The sequence below is a fragment of the Melospiza melodia genome, chromosome 1 (assembly GCF_035770615.1).
Source record: "Melospiza melodia melodia isolate bMelMel2 chromosome 1, bMelMel2.pri, whole genome shotgun sequence".
Classification (NCBI taxonomy): domain Eukaryota; kingdom Metazoa; phylum Chordata; class Aves; order Passeriformes; family Passerellidae; genus Melospiza; species Melospiza melodia.
In genome coordinates this window covers 58,954,508-58,963,995 of record NC_086194.1, presented here as the reverse complement: position 1 = coordinate 58,963,995, position 9,488 = coordinate 58,954,508, and positions in this window count along the sequence as shown.

The following is a 9,488-nucleotide window of genomic DNA, read 5'->3' as shown; positions in this document are numbered from 1 at the left end:
GCTGCGATTGATACAGAGTGCATTGAAATGAAGTGTTGACTTTGAAGTAGTAATTTCCACAGGCTTTCTAGAACACACATCTGAATGAAAGAATTGTTGTATCGTTGTCAGGAATTTATATGCCACTATCACTCAGGTAAGCCGACAGTGATCCTTGCCTCCAGACTAACCCCAAAATATCCCCTGGCCAAAACTCGGTCAGACTGGGAGAGGCCATGGGCCTGTACAGCAGTGGCAAATTAACTTTTCAGAACTCCCAAGGAAAGGTGGGTATCAGTATTTACTGGTATTGATAGATACATTTTCAGGGTGGCCAGAAACATTCCCCACCAAAACTGTCAAAGCTCAAGAGGTGACCAGATTATTTTTACAAGAAACAATACCACGCTTCAGAGTTCCAGCCACGATATCCTCAGATAAAGAATCACATTTCATTTCCAAAATAGTGCAACAGATTAGTAGCCATCTGGAGCAGGGAGTTAGATAGCCTGGGGATGATGTATATGTTAAGTGTCTTACAGAGAAGACTTCGGAACCACAGTGGGAGAGACCACTGCAAGTACTTCTCACCACCTTCACTGCAATCAGAATCAAGGAGCAGAATGCCTGGATCCATCACTCTCGGGTGAAGAAGGCCCAGAAGCCCCTTCAGGAGTGACACCAGGAGACAATGAACTGAGACTAAAACTTACTCGGGCAAACTGAGTATATTGCGATCGGGAGTAGTTCATACTTTAGTTTACAGAATTGCTTTGTATGTAATTATAACTGAAGTTTTAGAACTAGAGACTACCTCTATCCAAAGCAATGCTGAATGGCCTTGGTCCCTGGCATTTAATCAGTATACTGGATCCATGGGAAAACCTTCTGAGATAAAAGATTTGAACATATCTACTGTAGTAATCCACAAGAATCAGGTATGTGAGGAGCAAGAATAGCAGGAACAGGAACTGTGAACGCTTCAAGGAATCTAAGCAGAAGGAATCAAAGTAAAGTGCTAGGTCATCAATAGGAGGGCTTATGAGAGACCAGATGTAATTAGTGTCTGAACCTCCCCTGGTGTATATGAACACCAGGAAGTCTGTGATAACCTAAGTGAATCAGACTGTTGGTGTAATTTCACCTTGATACAGCCTGTAGAAGTGACCTGCCTTTGAGCTCGAATTACTATCAGACTTTCATTTGAATTCAAAGTGGACACTGCACTTTTTACCACAGCAGGTTTCAGACTCTACCCAAACTCCAAACTTGAACCTAACGTAGTAAAGAATGTGACTGAACAACAGCTATTATTCAATCCAGAATGGTCTCTCAAATGTGTGGAGTTGATAATGCAAATTAACATCTCAAAAATCCAACCAGCCTGCTCCTCCTTCCTAAAAACTTCCTTGAGGGCTGGACAACATGGTTACAAAAACAGGCATATCTCAGGAGCAGAACAAGAAAGGAAGGAGCCAGCTCTCCTGGTGCTTAAAACCAGGAACACCAAGAAATCAGTTTCCTTAAGTCATTTTCTAAGCTGGTTGGCTGAACACCCAGGCAATGGCTGGTAAAGGGTGCTGAACTGCAGCATTATTAACCCAAGCAAGGAAGGTGATTTTCTTTATTTATAGCTATCCCTTTTCCTACTGAGATTTGGATCAGTGATTGTCCCAGTCTGAGGCAGTTGGATTCTGCTTAAAAGAAGTAGAGAGAGACCCCCCCCCCCTCAGAGCTCAGCAGCAGGCTGTAGGATTTGAGCATCATTTTTGTGCTGAGTGTTTCAAGTAGCAGAAACCTGATCCCAGTTTCTTCTGAGGCACTGCAATGAATTTAGGCTCTTCTCTCAGATTTCCCCTTCATTATTTACTTGAGGCTTGGACCTGAAGCTAGGGGCAAGGTGGGTGAGGTTTTGTAGACCAGGAGAGACATTCCTGCTTGCCACACATCTGGGAAATCAGGTGCTTTGGAGGGGGAAGGAGAGGTTAGATTCCCTGAGGTCTCTACATTTCAGAACAAACATATGTGTTTATGTGATACAGCTTCTTTCCCTTACCTTTCCTTGGGCCTGTTGTGCTTCTTGCTTTAGCCTTTTTCACTGAACACATATTTGATGCTGCATTACATTTCCTGTATAAACGTTTGTTTATTGTTGCATTGTCCTGAAGCCCTTGTTCATACATGGAACTTTGAAAGAAAACATTTTCTCTGTTTGATCACTGTCTGAAGTGGTTTCTGGCTGGCCTATTCTGGGAAGGGTAGAGGAAGGGCTTTTTAAGCACAAAAAAGAACCTTGCATCTAAATCATGGGAATACAGCAATGATGAAATCTTTATCTCTCAGAAGCATTATTTTTTGGACTCTCTTATACCATGCTCTCTGCAAGATTGAGGAAGATCATGCAGTGTGGGTTCCTTATATTCATCTAGATGTTGCTTTTTTAAATATTATTCATCTCTTTCAGATTGTTAGTGCTTTTAGAAAAGTCAGCTGCAGTTTGTAAGGTCCTATAAATCAGACTAAGACTGCTACTGAAAAACTCAAATTTTTCAATAGCAGTCTTAGTCTGATTTATAGGACTTTAGTGTTAGGAAAAAGGTTTAGAGGAAGTTTTTCAAAACACGTGATTTTTTAATTTTTATTTATTTAGAACACATTTTGTCCTTTGTATTTTTTTATTTACCGTTGGCATTTACTATTCCATTGAATTACTTTGGGCTTGAAAGGCAGGAAAGTGTTTTGTCCTCTATCTAGGGGTAGAGAAATAGAAAAGCCTCAGAAATCACTGTTCCTGATAATTGGCTTCACCTGCTGTTCCCTGTGTGAAGACAACAAAGGCAGGTCCATTCCAGAACTGTAAAGCTTGTGGAAAGCAATACAATTTACAAGACTCACACCACCTGATCCCTCCAAAAGACGTTTCTATAACAACATGTACAGTGCAGTTGCAAGAGGTTCCTTGCTGTTGCCTCACTAGATCTCTTTTCAGCCTCTGTCTGCACTAGCTGTGGCTTTTGCCTTCTGTACTTCACCTAGGTGTTACATGTCCAAGTGCTGATAACCATGATCCTTGTCAGGCTGTGTGCAGGATGTTTCAGGAATGTCCAGCCAGAACCCTGCTCCTGCTACAGACAAGGCAATGATACTTCTGGCTCAATCATGTAGGCTTGGGAACAAACACAATAATCAAATGGTGAATTCTCTGCACATTTGTTTTGGACTTTTAATGTGTAGCAATCTTCAGCTGAAACATCTGCTATAATGAACTTGACATTTGCACTAATGACAGCATCAGTTTACTTAATGTCCTGCACTAAATTTGCTTCCCATAGAGTTATCCTTTTTCAAAGAGGAGTGTGAATTTGTTACTTGTGTTTTCAGAAACAGTGAAAGAACCAGCCTTGTAACTGTGTGGCTGATAGATGGTGTTGGGGCTGGAAATTGGGAAATGGAAGGGGAAGCAACAGGGCAGGCTGAGAAGAAATATCCCAGATTTGGTGCTGACAGGATAAATTTGTGATTCCAAGGAGCAGCAGTGTGTGGAAGCAATTAATGAAGACTGAATCCAGTCTCCAGTGCTTCAGATTAAGGTTTTTTGGTTTTGTTTTTTTTTTTTAATGAGGCTTAGAAGATGGGATAATTAATTTTAAAAAATAAGTAGAATGACTGTGACATAGGATGTTCCATATAATTTGGTTCTATTTCTAGTAAGAAAGCCAGCTATTTGTTTAGAAATACCTGCTGTCTTTATAGAGACCCTTGGAAAACTTCCTTCAGAGCAGCTAGCCAGAAAGAAAAGAAACAGTTTAGTAATATGGGAAATAAAGAACTGATATAATCACATAATTATATCTTTAGCTACATGATGCATATTTATTCTTAAGCATTTTTTGTTTGTAGCAGAACCTCTGAGATCAAAAGTATCCACTGCAAGAGAAAAAAGAAATCTTGGTTACTGAGTTCTGTTCTCTGTCTGAAGGGAAATGTTTGGATTCAGCACTCTGTACTACAACAGAACAGTGAGGAGTTGTTTTCCAAATGAGAGCCTTTTTATTTACATTTTCATGATTTTATAATATGGTAGTGCAGTTAATAACAACATGATGCATCATAGCAAAGTAATGAGACAAAAGGAACTACCCCTTTGATGTGACATCAGGTATATGGGTTTGAATTCAGAGGAGATTTGTAAATTGTGGAAAACATTGGACTCACTCCTGTGCATAAACAAGCAAATATTGTGTAAAAAATTCATTTATTCTGAAATAACAAATTTAGCCTGGATTGTTTTAGCTATAGTGGATTTTTGCTAATAAAAGCATGAAAATATGAACTAAATATAGCCTCAATTTTCCAGATGACTGACTATGCCATAGGGCTGGAGCTTGTGACATTAGTGTGTCTCTTGGGTCAGTTTCTGGTTCTTTTTCAGTTACATCTTTTATATACATATATTTTTGTAAAACTAATGACAGTAAAACCCCAGTGCATCTTAGAAAGACATCCACTCACTTTTTACAAAAGGATAGATATTTTCCCCTTTCAGATTTTCTAAACTTGAAGAATAATCAGCACATTTTATTGTGTACCAGCTTTCTGTTTTGGTCTTCATTATCTTATACAGCAGCTTCTGCAGATTATCTTGGAAGGCTTAAGGTCACAAATAATAATGTTGTAGGTTTGTGAAATGTTTTCCAATATCTAAATTACAGTGATGACTTTGTGTTTGTAAAGCATGTTCAACCATGTAGATATTAACACCTCCTACTGTTTTTATTAATCACATTGATGCTGGTCATATATAAATAATTCATTCCCTTCTTCTTGTATTATTCCTTCAAATCTGTGGTTTTATATAATTCAAATTTTATTCAGATTTGTGTCAAAAGAATGTAACTTTGTTGCAAAGTCAAGCACTTGCAAGTGGAAAATGCTATTTTTATGGCTGTTGGTGCAATATTAATTCAGCTCCTTTCTGCATTAAGCTGGGGGGCTGAGTGATGTCCTGGGAAAAAAACAGTATCCAAGGAGTAATTAAAATTATACCACAATGTGTAGACATGTGCAGCAAGGAGAGAATTAAATTTACACTGTCAACTCGATAAGTCTGGCATTTCTCAGCTTTCAAGAGCTTGACTTTGGAACCCCAGTGTGCTTGTGAGGTTTGCTATTGTGGGAAATTCCTAATTTCCTTTAGGAAAGCTGTGATAGACTGGACTACTGAAAACCTCTTGCCTGACAGTGTCACTCAGAGACATTTTGGAGACTTGAGTTCTTAAACTCAATTTGGAGACTTGAGTTTTTAAACTCAATTTTGGAGACTTGAGTTCTTAAACTAAACAGTTGCTCCCCCCTGAGCTACCGGACTCTCCATGTATTAGTTTGCTGCTAATGCCAAAGGGGGAGAGCGTCTATTGATACAGATTTCTTATTGACTAATCAGACTCTAGCCTAGTTTCCAGAGGTATGGATTTCTGTGTGTTGGAGGGTTGGAGTAAGTGCTGAGCTATCACCAGCTGAAAATGGGATCATCTAAGTGGCAGGCTTAATTAGGTTGTATTTCCACTTACATAATATGTAGCAGGAATATTTTTAATGCAGAATCCAATAAATGCAAAACACAGAGAAATCAAACTCTGTTCTTTAGTATAAAGGAGCTTAAAGATAGTTTTAGGTACAAAATGAAACACAATGCACTCAGCTGAGGGGAAAAAAGAAATATGTAAAGAGTGCACAGTGACACTGGGATTTGGATGCATAGGTCAGTTTTTTGCCAAAATTCATTTTAGTTTTGTGTTCCTTCTAATATTTTTTTTATAAGCTTCATAATAACAAGAAGAGTCACTTGCTGGTTTATAAGTTAGGGAAACTAACAAAGGACAACATTTCTGCCTGCATAATAAACAAGTCAGTAGTGTTTCTGTTTCTTGTTCACTTGGTATTACTGTAGTTACTTTTTTCTGAAGTCAAAAATTATACATTAAGTTGGAGGCACCAGGAGTTGTGTCACTGAGGAAAAGTATGAGTTCTGTATCAGAATTAAGTCCATAAATTTACATTCACATGAAAAATTGAGACATTTATTTCTTTCTTAGAGGAAAACAGAGACCAATTTGCTTGATGAACACCAGGGAAACATGCTGGAGTTGTTGCATGATCCAGATATCTAAGGAGGCTGATCAGCAATGGTTAAAAATATTATTGAATAAACACCTCTGTTGTAATTTTCCCTGACAAATCCTCAAACTGCTTTCACTTGGTCCCAAGTTTTCTTCTGAATTGTCTTTTTTAATTCTCTTCTCATTTTGTAGGGTTTTTTTTTAGCTCATAACTAACCCATAAAATAATGGATTAATAGACATGCACTGAGGCTTGCTCTGCTTTTAGGAAGTTGCATGGATAGCTGTGTAGCTTAAGCGAATAAAAGTACAAGTGATTCAGTAGTGCTGATAAAATCTTGATGCATACATGGGTCTAGGGGTAGAAGAGAAAATCTTTCTTTTATTGATATTTCATTCAGAGAATTGTTTCAATGCTATATCATTAAGAGTATTTTCACCAGCATAATACACTCCTGGGTATTTACTATAATGCTGTAAATTATTTGTCAATGTTAACAAAGACAAAATTGTCTCTTCCGTTTACTTGAGGTCTGAACAACAGACTTCTTTTAAAAGAAACTCGAGACATTCAGAAGTAAATATGAGAAAACACCCCTCTTTTTACAGTACAAATTCCACAAAGCAGTTTCCATATGCATGCAAACCTATCATTAAACACTCTTTCCTCCAACTGGGATTCACTGCTTCCAATGTGGGCTTCTCCACTAAAAAGTTAGTTTTGTTTAAAATGTGCTACAATATTTTCATGTTTCCTTTTTCTTTTGGTAATTCAAACTGGGGTGGATTTTGCTGCTAATATTAAGTGTAAGAGGATTAAAAGCAGGGCCTGAATCTGAATCTTCCTTTATACTTGACTGAGCTGTGGAAAGGACCATGAACTGGTATGTCAAAACTTTAGGTATTAATTGTGAACTGCCCCAGCACAGCTCAGAGGCAGCAGGCTGGGACCTGCACCCAAGCACAGGCTCTGATTCAGGGGTTATGTGAGAACCCAGGCTTCCAGGATGGACTGTGGATGGATCTTACACCTGAAATGTCATTCATGGCTGAAGAAACCTTTCCCTACAAACAAATCATCAAAACTAGTATGGTTCTACAGTTAATGTAACAAATTAACATCTTCTGATGAAATATATAGCTGGAAAATGCCTGGGCAGCCCTGTATAGACACTGTTTTCTTGTTTATTGTGTTCCCGTTTTGCAACTTCCATTGCCCTACATGTATTCTTTAACCAGCCTAAGCATTTAATGAATCTGGATGATATTCTTTACTTTAGGCTTCATATATATATATATATCAATAGATCTTGCCTTTCACTCCATCTTTCAAAAAGTAGTAATTCAATTCATTTACAGCAGCATCAGAAGCCACTGTGAATTTAGATCCTGAAATGTAAAACTGAGATTAAAATTATGTGCACTATAACTGTGGTTTTCTGTTTTTGTTTTCTTCCAGTGATTTTCATTATAAATTAATTAGTTTTTTCTGTTTCAGAACACATTTGCAATTTAATTTTTTTCAGCTATCAAGCATTAAACACTTGATTAGCTTAAAACTAAGAGGATTCAAAAAAAATTCTTCATGCATGGTTTTCAGCTTCAAGTAAGATATAATAGAATAAAATAGATGCTAATTAAGTACCTCTGGTGCTGTCTTAGGTTATGCAGGAAGAAAATAAGAAGGGCCAAAACCCAAGTAGTAGTTAATCTGGCTTCTGCATCAAAGAAAATGAAAATGTTTCTGCGTCAGCAATAAAAGGAGGATGAAGGAGAATCTCCATGACAAAGGATGAGGAAAAGGCTGAGGTACTTCAGGCCTTTGCCTCAGTCTTGGACAGTAAGATCATCTGTTCTCAGGGTGCTAAACCCCTGAGCTGAGAGAGGGCAAAGGTGCCACAGAATGCAGCCCCTGTGATAGGAGGGGCAATGGTCAGTGGCTGGCTGTAACCCTTAACACCCACAAGTTTATGGAGCCAGATGGGATCCAACCAAGAGTCTGGGAGACCTGACAGAAGTGTTTCTTGATCCACTTTCGGTCATTTACCAGTGGTCCTGGCTAGCAGAGGAAGTCAGAATTCACTGGAAGTTAAAAAATGTGACATGAAGGAATGAAAAGATGTGCCTTGCAAAATTTTATACCCCTGGAATTTTGGGACATAGAGATGTAAAATTTAAACAGAAAAGAAATTCTATTAAAAATACAGTAATTACAACTCAGGCAAAGACTAACAAGTTCAAATTCTCATAGTAGTACACAAAAGTATACTTTGAAGTATACTTCTTCAAAGCAACAGAATCCTAAAGGCTCCTGAGCCTCACTTCAGTAACCTGAGTTGAAAGTGAGGCATATAAAAAGACACTTTGAGCTCCAGAGTAGGTTATGAAGCTCTGCTGAAGCTATACCAGCATTGGTGGAAACTTTTGATAATTCTCCTAGAGTAAATCACTGTTATAGACCCTAAAAGGCACATGTATGGATGATGCAGGGCTGTGATGTTTTGCTGTCACCTGTTATCTGGGCATTAGACAGTCCTTCTATCAGTGTTTGATAGACTTTTTTTAGCTTTCTGAATTTCCTTAGTTTGAACAAATTTTAAAGGAATGCTTGTTTCACTGTCTCTCAATATGGGATTGGTAGAGCAGGGGCTCATCAGGCAATGTGCTTCCTGGGAAGGGCAGATAAGTAAGGCATGAGGGGGCTCCAAGAAATGCTGTTTGTTTGGCTGAATCCAGAGACTTTTTCTACCTCGCTGTTTGTGCTGTTACAGAAGCATCTGTTTGTTCAGCTGGTCTGTTGGAGGGAGATATTCCATGGGCACAAAGGAATATGCCTTTGGCTGTGGTACTCAAGGGAGCCTGGGCATTGTGATCATCTCTGGGGCACCCACAGATCTGGGCACTGTCAGCTCCTTTACCATTTGGTTTCTCTAGTGCTGCTTCCCTCACATACAGAGCAGGGAGATACCTGAGACATGACTATACCTGACCACTACAAAGGAAAATAAAAGCTTTTTGTACTCACTTCCCTTCTTTTCATTGGGACTGCTAAATATCCCATAGCATCCTCGTTTTATAAGTAACACATATGAGTCTGGTTTTCCATTGATATTGTGGTTTAGGATTTTATTTTTCAACTTCCCATTCATGCGGCACATTGATTGAGCATACACAGCCCACAACAAGTCCTTGCTGAATTTTGTTGGAGAATGTATTTAACTGAATTATATCCTGGAGAAAAACAAAAGGGCAAAACTGCAAATTAGCCACTTTGCTGGCTTTCCCCTTACCCCTTGAGGATGAGTTTCTGATGCACAATGGTACCTTTACAGTCAAATCACAGGAGCAAGGTGCCTCTGGCATTTGTCAATGACAAAGATACAGCCATGG